Here is a 14358-nt window from a genome sequence, read left to right on the forward strand (position 1 = left end):
GATGAATATAGTAGGTAAACACTGATTTAATGAATGAATACATAAATGAATGAGGTGGCAAATTACAATACAACTTTTTTTTTTCCTATTGGTTCTGATGTGAGATATGCAATAGGCAGTGTCTTTATAAGGCAGGGTTTTGCTCGTGGGCAGCAAGTGCCTTAGCTGAATAGCTCAGGTTAGAATTTTCTTCAATGGCATGTGTGCTAAGTGGCAAAAACCAATCTTCCCTTGGTGAAGAGAATGTTTCAATAGTGGAAAATTATTTTCTTTATAAGTTAATGTATTTGAATTTAGATTTTATTCTCATTGAAAAGATGTGATAAAGGGAGAGTAGGTTCTCAAGGCAAACCTAAATAATACAAAACATAGCTAAATTATAACTCTCATAGTACAAAAGACTCTTTTAGCCTTTAAATATTACTTTAGTGGAAATCATGGAGATACAAGTTCATTCATTCATTCAAAGTTTGTGTACTTCACTCAAAAGTGGGAGTAAAAATGGATGGCAGAAGAATCTTTTTTACATTCATATCAAAGGAAAGAAATCCCATGTCTGTGTATGTACCTTTATATATAATACAATAAAATGATATATATACATATGCATATATACACACATGCACACATAAGACCTACTAGGTAGCAACCTAGGCAAATCAATGACAGTGCAGCAGCCAGTGCATCCAGATGACTTTACCAAGTGAATATGGGGGTTAAGAGAGAGAAATAGATGTAGTATTATGAGGAATTCAGAAGGAATTATGAGGAATTCAGAAGGAATCTTAAAGAGATATTTTAAGGTTATGTAGGCTTGGGAATAAGGGAGAAAGATTGGGCATTCAGAGTGGAGTATTCAGCATAAAGAAACAGAAGAATTAGGGTATGAGGTGGAGTAAGAGAGAAACGAAGTAAGAAATATAGGCAGGGAATTGATGGATACTGATGAATATTGATGAATTGATGAATATTACTTGCAGGAGTCGATTTTATACAGTGCCATGCCTTATAGTTTTGGGAGTTTTTAAACAGGTTTTAAAAGATGGTGTATCCCACAGAATCTAATCCTCAGAAGATTAAAACATAATAAGAACTTTTCAAATGACAAAAACCATAAAAGCCAAAAAAGTTCTTCAAAATTATCATAATAGCTCTTTGTCATGTAAATCCTCTTTAAGAATTACTTTTTAATTACTTCTGTATGAAAATGCTCAGTGATCTGTTGTCTGACTTGCACTTTAAGCACCCTTTGGGAGCATACTTTGCCTGATGCTACAACTGTATTTCTGTAAAGCATTACATTTATCATACATGGCACCTAATTCAGGCAATGTGACAATTACATCACACCTTTTATCACATGTCATCGAAGTATTTCTACTTCTCATTTAAATTCATGGTCATTAACTTATTGATCAACCTGCAAGTTTTGATGATTTACTTTCCATTGTTACTTTAGGGTAGGTATGTAATAAATAATATAAAATATAAGTAATGTAGTAAGCTCTTAAAATATCAGATTTCATCCTTTTAAGCCTCAACATATATAACATCTATGTTTCTTACAATCTGTATAATAAACCACAATGAAACACATCACTAAATTATTTATTTATAATTTATTTATTAGTGCTCTTGAACATAAGTAACATTATACACTAGCCTTATGACACAGTTTATTTTCAGTTCTTAAAACTGTTTATACTAAGCTTAGATCTCAACCTAGAGTACATCAAAAAATGCCAAATCCTTAATATCTCATTACAATTACTTACAAAAAAGTTATATGTGAGAAAAAAACTTGATATTCCTACATAATAAAAATAAATTCCAGACACGAAATTTTCTTAATGAAATTCAATCTATTTCCAGGACATATAAACATATGTAGAAGTGCGACAGAATAACAGTCTCTATCTTTGTACATAATCTTTCTAGGGGCATATCGAAGGATATTTTGACCTGACTAGTTGAAGTTGCTTCTCTTTTTGGATGACAAAATTCAGAATACTGTGACTAAAATACCCCCTTTAAAAGAGTCAAATGCAGAACTTTCAAGTGTATATTATTCCAATAGCTTGCTCTCTGAGCTCCACTGTCAGAGTTAATTCTACACAAAATGAGTGTGTTAGTTGTCATGTGCAACTGGGAAAGCTAAATGGTCCCATTTGTCTAAAAATAGCACCTTCACTAGTATGTCTTAAACTTCCGTATTCATAGTAGGAGGCCAGCATTACCTTGATACCAAAACCAGATAAAGACTCCACTAAAAAAGAGAACTACAGGCCAATATCCCTGATGAACATGGATACAAAAATTCTCAATAAAACACTAGTAAACCAAACCCAACAGTACATTAAACATTGAAATTTAAATGTCTATATTCCATCTGAGATAATGAATACTGAGCATCAACAATTAGCATTCTTTGTCATATTAATAGGAATTATTTTTATAAGATTGGAAACATCCTTATTTCAATGAATCGAAAGGTCTAACGTAGAGAGATGATGAAGTGAACACCATTTTCTCCACTCCAAATTACTCATCCACATCCCACTCACACCCTGCACACAAATACACATATGCTAGAGCGTAAGCTTTTGGGGACTTCTGTCAGACCAAAGCACTCGGACTTTGTATACAGGACTGTTCCTTTATTTTCATGTTGAGGAGAAGTGAATTTTGTTACTCTGCACACACAATTCTGAAAACTCTACCATGTTAATGGAAATATCCCTCCCTCAACCCTAACTTTTTTCTGTTATTACATTCAGTTCAGAATAAGTTTATTCATCTCTTAAATACATAAAATAAAAGGCTAGTAAAATTGAATATTAGCATATACAGACCTCTGAAAAAAGAAAAATATCACATGAATGCCTCCTGGTTAGTCTGTGCTCCCTTCATTCTTTATTTTCATCCTAAAGGTCATAGATCCTTGACCCTCTTTATTGGCTTCATCTCATTCAGGGTGTTTTTTTCCCTCTCTCTTTATTGTGTCATTCATCAATTTACCCTCAACAAGCACTTTTCCACCACATATCTCCCTATGCCTATATCATATAGCTCAGCTTCACCTTGTTCCACATATTGTCTAGGTAGTAAGTAGTGCTCATTATGTCTCTCTCTGGGGAGTCACAGTTAATAGTTCTATGCAAAAGGCAACCCTTAACTGCTGTCATTAACCATTTTAAGATATTTTATAGTTTGAATTAACATTTTAGTATAGATAAAACTTGAATAGAGTGCCTACAATTCAAAATCCCCTTTAGGGGAGAAAATCTGCTTCCTTAAGGAGTTTATACATCCTTTGAAGAATTAACTGAAAACTAGAAATAAGTAGAAACACCCCAATTTGCAATTCAACCTAAATTTTTGTTCAACTACAAATTAAAGTTCAGAAACAAGTTTCCTGCTGATGTCCATTAAATTTAAATGCTACCTTTGTTTCAGCACTCATTTGTTTTTAGGAATTCAATGATTTGTCAAAAATAAAACCCAATTAATTCCAATTAGAATGTAGTCTAATGTATATTTCAATAATTCTATTATTTGTGCTCATATACATACAGTGACATCCTATCTTCACAGCTGTATGAATAGAAAGTACTGAGAGATGGGTCCAGTTCCCCATCACAATTCTAACCTTTCATAAAAATTTCCATAAAAAACTATTTTGAGATAATAGTTTTATTCATAAAATATACACACATTATATATCTGCATCTATACCCACACTTCATTTACATGTACATGTCATTATAATATTTGCATGAGTGTTCATATTCTTAGGCCAAGATATGTAAATAAATCACATAGCAATTTGAAAATTTAGCAACTAAATAGGCAATCTGTTAAGCATAATCAGACATGCTATTCAGCAACTGTATGATATAATTCAATCTTCCAAAGAAAATATATGTTTTGCATGAGGGTGCCTTTATAAAAACTTGATGACGTTTTCTAGGAATTTGTACTGAAATTTTCACATATTCAAAAAATAATAGGTAAAGCCATCTGACTAATGCTTAAATAAAAGGCAAATCTCATCACTGTCACCTGGTAAGAATCTAATTGTCTTATTGTCTATCATTTGTAAATATGATACACTAATTGGAGCTATTTCCAAAGAGAATGCAATCTTCTAGTCAAGATCCTATTCACTTATTAACATAAATGAAAGAAACTGTCATAAAATTAACCATTATCCATAGTTTTGATAAGCTAATATATATTTTAAAATTTACTATTCACTTCATGAATATGATGATCATCATAAATCATTCCATTTTTCAGATAATGATTTGATTATTTTTTGATGGGTTATTCAATAGCTAAAACCAGTAATCCAAGAAAGCCAATGAGTCTAATGTGTCAGAGTTAAACTAAAAAATACATCAGTTCAAAATAAGCATTACCTTGATCTGAATTTTCATAAAAAACAGCAGATCTCTTGCCAGGTAACACCATTTCTTTGGATTCTGTGGGCAAAGAGAAAAGAGATTAATAAAAACAACCTTTCTTTTTACTCTTTAAATACTTCTTGAAGAAGATTCATTAGTAATAAAGGTCAGAGACGAAAATCACTTAGCAAAATACTCAGCTCCATTCAGCAGCTGCCTTGGGAAATACTTGCTATAAATGCCAGGTAGTTTCCTAAAAGGTTCCCCCTCTCCTATAGCTGAGAACATGGGTGACTGTGGCAGATACTCAGCCTTGTTTTCCTTGCTTCTCTATCTTCTCACATGGGAACAAAACTAGCACTTGAGCAACAAAAAGCATTAGCTTCCACCATTTCAAAAGATAAGATGTAAGCCATGTTGGGACAGAACATTTACTTGGAATACAGCTAACTGAAATGGAATTTGCAATTATCTAAACTTACTTTTCTCCCTCCTGCAGTGAGTATGGGTTTTAAAATATTCATGAAAGCTTGGGTGTTTTCCTATTCTGTCTTTCCACAGAAGTAATACGATGAGATATTATGGGATGACTCTGTAAATAATTGCAGATTACCCTGCTTATATGATGCAGTTTCAGAGCTTTTCTATGCTGCAACAAGGAGGAAAGCACTTTATAGAAGTCAAAAGTATGAAAATATATCTTATTCCCTCTCTTAGCATATAACAATCTTGATGAGTATTCCATAAGAGATTTTATTGCATCATTATCTGAATGTTCAGATTGGAGAATAAGAAATTCAAGTCTGAGCAACAGCTTTCCAGAAAGGAATGTTACATAGCTAGGTAAGAATTTTAAATTCATTCCTCAAGAAAGTTATTTGAACAAATGTTAACAGTTAAAAGCATCATTGATTAATTGACTATAACAGTCATTGTAAGAATAGTCTTAAAACTGTAATCACTACATCTTACTAGCAAGTGACCTTGGGCAAGTACATTAAACTCTGTAAGCCTTTACATTTCATCTGTAATATCAGAATAATAATCCCTCCTACTCCACAGAGCTGATAAATGATATAAAAATGTATAAAGGATATAGAACTAATGAATATTATTTAATATAATTATCAATAACATCATTAATATTATTATCATTGTTCCCCTTTCAAAAAGATCTCACTACCCTACTGAAAATCTCTGCCTCTGTGAGCCATGTGGTGGAATGATTAAAATAGTATCATACTGGACATCACCGAATTTGCCTATTTGTTAATCACAGTCTGTGATGACAAAAATAAAGAAAGAAAGAAAGAAAGAAAGAAAGAATCATTTTAGGTCTTTGGACAGGTGGAGAAAAAAATTTTTTTCAGGAAGATGAGTAAGTTGTCAACCACTCTACTGCATTGGCTTCTCTTGATTTTGCTAAAGATTTTAATTTAAAGAAACCCTCCAAGAAATTATGATATATTTCAAGATTCTCTTAAAGAAACTGCCCCTTGTGTACTCTTATCAGTACTCAATCCCATTCAGAAAACACCTCATGAGCCCCTAGTGCAAGACAAGGGTATGGACTGACTTTAGAGAAAACAATAAACAAAGTATGACCCAAGAAAAACACAGTTCGGTGGAGGAAACACATCTTTAGACAATTATTTCAAGTAATTGATGTAAACACCAAGTTTAAATCATTAAACAATCCAAAACACAAAATGTGTTGGAGCAATAGAAGGTATTGAAAGAATATTCTGCAGTCAGAAAAGGGAGATTTAAAAAATAATCTTTAAAAAGTCAGTCAGAATAGCTGAACTGATACATACTGGCTGACTATCGGTCCTGTTTTGTCTAAGAAAATTTCACGAAAGAGAGGAACTTTGGAAGACTAAGTCTGGAAGGCAGGTAAGTAAGAATATGTCTTTCCAGGGAGCTGAGACAATGCATACAAAGAACTGGAATCATAAAAAAAACATGGAGACCAGATTAGCATGAGGCTGACTTGCAGAGAGCCCATTATACTTCTCCCCAATCTCTCATTAACATGCTCAGAGGATGTCAAAGAAGAGAAATACTAGTAATGGTATCAGGAGAAAAGAGACAAAATATAAAAAGGTATTTCTAGTAGCTGCATCCCTGATAGGGACAGATTAAGTAACACTGTTTTAGACTCGAACCTCTCACTGTATATTTTGAAAGATACAGCATATATGACTAGAAATAAAGAAACTGGGAAGGGACTTTGATTCACACCAATAGTCCCCAACCCCAAGGTGCTGGAATCAAGCAGACCAAAGTCTGCATAACTTCTCTTGTGGGTTGAATTGTGTCCCCCAGGAAATATATTAAAGTCCTACCCTTACACCTGCGAATGTGACCTTATTTGGAAATGGAGTCTTTTCAGATATAATTAAAATGTGAGTTAAGATTATATGATATAGAAAGGGGGGACCCTTAATCCAATATGACTGGTGTGTCCTTATAAGATGAGGCACAAAGACACATGCAGAGAGGAGAATGCCACATAAAGACAAGGCACACAGAGGGAGATCATGTGATGAGGGAAGAAGAGACTGGAGTCAACAAGCCAAAGAATACCAAAGATTGCTGACAACAGAAGCTAAGAGAAAGTCATGGAACTGATTCTCCCCTAGAGCTTACAGAGAGAACATGGCCCTGTTGACCCCCTTATTCTGGATTTAGAACCTCTAGAATTGTGAGAGAATAAATTTATCTTATTCTAAGCTACCCCATTTGTGGTAATTTGTTATGGCAGTCCTAGTAAACTAATGTAGCATCTTTTGAGGCAACAAGAAATAGTACCCTACCCTGATCACTTGGAATTTAAAAAATCTTACAGGTATACTGTCAGCAAACATATTCTCAATTTAGAATTTAGAATAGCCAGTTGCATATAAAAAGCTGATTTAAAGTTTAAGTTGTTTTCCCTCCATAGCTAGGATCCACTGAAAGTGGAAACCAACAGCCAGTGAAGAGGAATATGTTGGTCCTATATTTTTACCCCAGGTCCCTCTTCCCCAGCCAGTTAATCTTGCTCCCAATGCCTCTGGAATATGGGAGTGGAGTGAAAAAATGGAAGATAAGGAAAGAAGAGGTAAATGGAGAAGGAAAATTTACTTTCTGTTCACTGAGCTAAGAGAGCTATTATGTATTTAAAGCTGATTCTCAACCAGTGGATGCTTTTCCAGGTTTTTCAGGGATTATTTCCCCTTCTCCAATCACTGAGGACCTTTCATTTATACTACCTCAACATGAGTCATACTGTCTCACTTTATCACTTACCACATCCACAGCTCCAACTAACACGTTCAGCTATCTGCTAAAGGCAGTTCAGCCCCTGGGGAGCTCTCTGGGACACCTTCATGATTGCCCCCTCACATTCATGGCCCAGATCTACTGCACAGGGACCTCTCCAACAAACCCTGGGGAAATGGGCTACTCTCAATTGAGCACCTCTACTTTCTCTACCATAAATGCTCACTAGCTCATCTTGGCTTTAGATTCATCAGAAATCAGTCCACTGTCTCCAAAACCACCCCCAAAACTTCAAGGGACACATAGTAAACTCACTGAGTTTTGTTGAAGCACCTCTTTTTATCACTGGGAGGGGAAAAAAGGTAACACCCCACAACCTACCTCCTTGTGGACATTCCCAATGGACCCTCAGTTCACTCCAAAGAAATAAGCCTTTAATCTCTAGACCTCCCAGCCTTTTTGGATTAGGAATGTAGGAGTTATCTAACCAGTTCTCATGCTCATACTAGGGAATTTCTACAAGGTGCCCTGTGTTCATAAATCACTTTGGTATCTGATAGCTATTGTCTTAAAGGGTCAATATTTTCCCATTTACATAGGAGTTTTCACAATCTGAATTTTAAGAGACTCATAGGGGAAGCAGCTAAAAATTGTATAATATGCCTACTGGATATACAATCTTTTTGAAGTTTCTTGAGCATTCCATGAATTTTATATATAAATTCAATAAAATATAATCAATATTATCTCTCCTAATCTTCAATATAATCTCTCATCTTCAGTCAGGCAGAGTGCCTAATAGCTCTCACGTTGCTCTCACCAATTCCACTTTCCATGTCTGTTCCTTCTGGTTGTGGCTGAATTCTTACTTTTCAGCACCTTCCAAATTTACCACCCTGTCAATGTTTTAATGCCAACTTCTCCACAAAGTGATCCCCAGGTACTTCGGAGTTTGTTGATTTTATCACTCTCTGACCTTGTGTAGCAATTATAGCCAATGCATATAATTTATATTGTCTTCTTGGGTTGTCTTGTGCTATCATGTCTCCCCAACTATATTTTAAGTTCCTCAAGAGTATTTGTATCTTGTGCCTCTCACCTATCCCCTTTAGTACTTAATTCAATGCTTGGCACATAGGAGGTGGTTCCTAATAAATACATACTCACTTCCATGTACTAAATATCTATTAACAAAGATAAAGCAGAGCTAATTTTTGTGGCATAAATGTCTTATCATGTCCCATATAGAAATTACAGTCCTTGTCATTGCCACATAAAATTTAAAGAACATTTGAACAAACTAATATGTTAGATAGAACAGAAGCAGAAGCAGAAGACAAAGCAACATGAGAAATGATATGCCATCAGAAAACAAAGATGTCATTATTTGGAAATATAATCCATATGCAATGCTTTTGCATTTCTCTATGTTTGACCTCACCTTTCTGCCAGGGGTAGCACTTGTCTCAGAGGGATTAGGATTATTACAAGGTAAGTAAAATAAGAAAGGAGGAGACTACAGCTTCACCAGCAAGAATTCTAGATCCATAGCAAGGTGGCGGTCATGAAAACCAGGCTTTCCTTTTAATTTTTAAAAAGACGATCTTACTTGGCATTATCATATTAGAAGTCAGAATTAGAGAACTAGATCATGGAGTTATATGATGCCATTAGTGAAGAAAACATAGGGTATGATATAAAGGAGATGGAAAACTACCTTAGGCTCAAGGGTTGTATGGAGAAGAAGACAGAAGAGGAAGAGGTCAAATATCAAGTCTTCATTTCCCTCCTCTAAGTTAAATCCTCACATGAATTTGGTAATAAGAGCAGTAGGACTAGTAGACTGCTTTTCAGGGCATAGACTGGAGAGAACTCAAGACTGTCTGAGAAAACTAGCATTCAGCATTTAACACTACATGGAAGCAGCTAAGTGGCTTTGGAAGAGGGAGGGAAATATCTAAAACCATGAATCTGAGGCAGAGTCCCATTATGCCCACAGCCAATGTGTGGTGCCTTAGGGAGACAGAAGTTCCTAAGTACCCTGATCAGGGAACATGGGAGTGCTGAGTGGATGTGGTCCCACCTACTAGCACCACCCCCCCCAGGAAAATGCAATCACTGCCTACATAGTCACAATACCATAAGGGAAAGAATAGAAAAAAGAGAATTCTGAAAGCACAAACATTTACCCAAAAGTTGTCTGAGTCATCTACCCCTGATAAAAAAGAACTTAAATGTATCTAGTCCAATGTCATTCTTTTATAGATGAGGAAACAAAAGACCAGAGTGGCAGACTCATTTACTCGAGTATTATGCAAATGAGGACAGAGAAGAGGCAATAATTCCAATTTTTCTAATACCTGCTGAAATGCCTACACACTATCCTACACTTTTATCCAGCTTCTTTTTATTATATCAGTTAATGCTGTTATTCAGTTAATATTTAAAAATAAAAATTTAAATTTTATTTTAAATAAAAATACCAACAATTTTAAATCCATTTATTTTAATGAATAACGAAATACATTTAAAATTAAAATAATGAATAATGAGTCCACGGAAACACTATTAGTCTCATTTACTTAGTAAATTTAGCAAGGTTACTGATTTAAGGTCATTATACAAAAATCAGTTGGGCTACCACATAACAACAAACAAAAACATAGAAATTCTGATTGCCTGGGTGGCTCAGTCGGTTAAGCATCTGACTCTTGATCTCAGGGTTATGAGTTCAAGCCACATGCTGGGCTCCATGCTAGGTGTGGAGCTGGTGTAGAGCCGGGCATGGAGCCTACTTAGAAAAAAAAGAAATTCTACATTTAAGATAGAAATAAAACCTCAAATACCATGGAATAAATCTAGCAAAACATGTTTATGACCTCTAAATTAAAAATTACTTAGAGAAACATTACCTAGAGAAAATAAAGCAGAAAATTTAATGGAAAGAGAGACATCAAGCTCAGTGATTGGAAGATTCATTATTAAAGGATGTTGGTTCTCCCCAAACTGACCCATGTATACAGTGTTATCACAATAAAGATCCCAGTAGTTTGGTTTTTTTAATTTTAAATTTACAAGCTAACATTTATACAGAAATGTAAAGGGCCAAGATTAGCCAAGTGATATTAAAGAAGAACAAAGCTGGAGGTCTTCAATGACCAGAATCAAACTTATAAAGCTTTCATAATTGACACAGTGTGGAATTGGTACAAAAACAAACAGATACATGGAACAAAACAAACAAAAAAAAGACCACACAAATTATGACAACTAATTACACAAGTAAATTTGACAATGTAGAGAAGTTGGTAAAGGGCAATTTTTCCACTAACTGATACTGAACTAATTATATAACCATTTGGGGTAAAACGTGAATCTTAACTCCTACATATACAAAAAAATCACTTTCAGAGGGTTGTATACTAACACATGGATGATAAAACAATAAAGCTTTCAGAAAAGAATATCTTTCCCTTTGGGGTAGACAATGATTTCTTACAGAGCACAGAAGTGGTAGCTATAAAGGGAAAAAGACATGTGAGTGCATTTACATTAAGAGCTTCTCTTTATCAAAAGATGCCACGTAGAGAATGAAATGGAAAACCACAGAGTACAAGGAGAAACCTGCAATACATATATCAGATAATGACTCATATTCAGGATATTTAAACTCCTACAAATCAATAAGAACAAGGCAGACAACTCAAAAGAAAAATGGCAAAAATGGACATTTCACAAAAGAAGGCATTCAAATCTTCAACTAAAATAATAAAATTTCCTCAACTTTATTAGTCTCTTGGAAATGCAAATTAAAATCACAGTGAGATACTACTGTGGCCAAAATAAAAAGGACAGATAACATCAAGAGTTGCAAGATATGGAGCAATGGTATTGTCATATCCTGCTTGTGAAGGGCAGAGAGTGGAAATTGGTGTAACTTTAGAAAACAGTTTGGTAGTATCTACTGAAGGTGGACATATGCACACCTTGTGGCTGGGCAAGTTCCACTCCTAGGTTTATAATCACTATAAAGTCACACTATGGTTGCCAAAAATTATGTACAAGAATGTTCATAACAGCACTCTTCATAGTAGGGACTAATTGGAAATAGCTCAAATCTCCATTAATAGCAGAACTAATTAAGACATTAAGATTTATTCATACAATGAAATGCTACACATTAATGAGAATGAACAAACTACAGTTATATGAACAACATGGATGAATATCACAAACAATAATTAGGGTAAGAAGTCACATGCAAAAAAGTACATACCATATGACAACATATATATAAAAAGTGGAGGGAACCTCTTGTGGGGTAGTGACTGGGAGAAGACATGGGGGTGCTTTTAAGGTACTGATACTATTCTTTTTCTTGAGCTGGCTGTTGGATCTTCAGGTATGTTCACTTGCAAAATTTTATCAAGCTGTAAACTTAAGATTTGCTCACTTTTCTATATGGCCGTTATATTCCAATAAAGTTCATTTTTTTAAGTGGTACTGGAATCCCCACCCATCTGTCTATACCACTTGAAAAAAAGGTACAAAGAGATTATAAAGGTGATCCCTGATTTTAAAGACAATCAGACAGAAATTAAAGAGCAGATTTCAATCTGTAAATGTTCTTTCTCAGCATCTACAGGTATGATAATTCAGGGCAGCACCTGAAGAGAGAACATTAGTGTTTTCCCTGGAATACAGCCAATTTCCATATTTTCAACCTATACATTTCCCCCTCAAATTACTTATTCATTGTTGACTCTGTTCAATGAAAGGGAATCTAGCACAAAATATATGTATATTCCATTTTTTAAAGCACATTTGCATATTTAACAGTACATACATTTGAGATTTTTTTTTTTTAATTTGGGCTACATTAGCCAGGAAACATAGTCAGATTTTAAGTGTTACACCTGACCTTTTAAATTATTTCCCTTTGCAAATACTAAAATTTCTACTGACTTGATTCCTTTCTAATTTTCCTTTGCTTATTATTTTATGATACACTTATTACATTTGTAATTGTAGGTTTTTAAAAGTTTCTGCATTTAAGTTTTGGAAAGAAAACATAAATAGAAAACAAAAATACAATAAACACCTATTTATCTCTGTCTGTAAGCAATGAGATAGAAAAAATTTTTCTTCTCTAAATTATAATTATGCCTATATTAAACATCAATAATAAAAACCACAAAGGTAATAACCAAGGCACAGGCATTTTGAAATGTATGCTTAATATATGCCAGAGAAAAGGCAGAAATAACAACAACAAAGTCACATACCAGGTTTAAAGCACACTAAAAAGTAAATACGAGGAACAATTAATTTCTGCCCTTTTATTTTTTTAATAATCAGACTTTTAACTCAGTTGATGAAAACATTCTTCTCTAAATGATACGCTCTAATTTCACTGATAATTTTACGTATTTAATCATAAGTTTTTCACTCTCTGTTGTTTAGTCAAAAAATAATCAAAATATTTTCCCATAGGAATATAAGCAATAAAAGACCTAAAAAAAAAAAAAACTTCTACTCTTTGAAAACTATTTTTTTAATCTCTTGATCTGAATTACCTTCGAAGTACCTTATTATTATCATAATGGTAAAAATAAACATTTATCACTGCCAAATAGAAACCAGACATTGTTTTGTGTTGATGTCTTACACACTTAAGACTCGTAACAATTTTAACAGCTGAGTAAACTATTACTCCATTTTATAAACGAGGAAACTGAAGCACAGTTTGGTTACCTGATCCACAAAGCCAGTGAGCAAAGGCAGGATTTGAAGGCAGGTAGCTGTCACCAATTCTGTTCTCTCGACTATTCCGCTGAGCTAATGTTCCACTATTTCCATGTCAGTACCCGTTACTATGGCACCTCTTTGGTTCTTATGTGTTATTATTTAAATATATTACTTAACTCTTACAAGGAAGTCTCCCATTTTATTTTAAATGTATGTTATGGGGCATCTGAGTGGCTCAGTTGGTTGGGTTTCTGACTCTTGATTTCAGCTCAGTTCATAAATCTCAGGGTCCTGGGATGGAGCCCCTGGGCGCATTCTGTGCTCAGCCAGAATCTGCTTGAGATTCTCTCCCTCTCCTTTCCCCCTCCCCCTGCTCACACTCTCTCTCTCATAAATAAATAAATCTTTACAAATAAATAAATAAAATGTATGTTATTTAAAAATATATTTTGTGTATTTCTTTACTATTTTCTATATTTTTCAGGTATTCATTAGAATTGTATACACACTATACTTTGAATTTAGAGTGGGTACTACCTTCGAAGAATTTAAAGCAATTTACATATATTATGCCATTTACATTTAAACACACATACACAACCAGCACTAGTCTCTGAGATGATTTTTATATATTTTATTGCATATTTTCTCACCTTCTATCTCATGCTATCGCCAAAGTCAAACACTCAGGGTCTAGATCCTTTATTCTCAAAAGGTGGTCCATAAATAGTATCACATTACTGGGGCACTTGTTAGAAATACAGAATTCCAGGCATTACACTAGACCAATTGAGTCACAATTTTCATTCTAACAAGGAACTTAAGTGATCAGTAGGCATAAAGCAGTAAGCTGCTTTGGGGGCACCTGGGTGGCTCAGTCAGTTAAGCATCTGACTTTGGCTCAGGTCACGATCCCAGCATCTTGGGATCAAGCCCT

The 14358-nt window shown here is 34.4% G+C and overlaps 1 protein-coding gene across 3 annotated transcripts in view; it reads right to left on the minus strand.

Moving 5' to 3' along the window:
* Nucleotides 1–14358, minus strand: part of INPP4B (inositol polyphosphate-4-phosphatase type II B) — an 824845-nt gene that overhangs the window by 678807 nt on the left and 131680 nt on the right. For all 3 annotated transcript variants that reach the window (XM_064585102.1, XM_064585100.1, XM_064585099.1), the window contains exon 2: nt 4422–4484. The gene's annotated coding sequence lies outside the window, so the exon portion shown is untranslated. The remainder of the gene's footprint in view (nt 1–4421; nt 4485–14358) is intronic.

Source organism: Mirounga angustirostris, unplaced genomic scaffold (genome assembly GCF_029215605.1).
Source record: "Mirounga angustirostris isolate CCGP_5_RB_7025 unplaced genomic scaffold, mMirAng1.0.hap1 SCAF_2, whole genome shotgun sequence".
Taxonomy (NCBI): Eukaryota; Metazoa; Chordata; class Mammalia; order Carnivora; family Phocidae; genus Mirounga; species Mirounga angustirostris.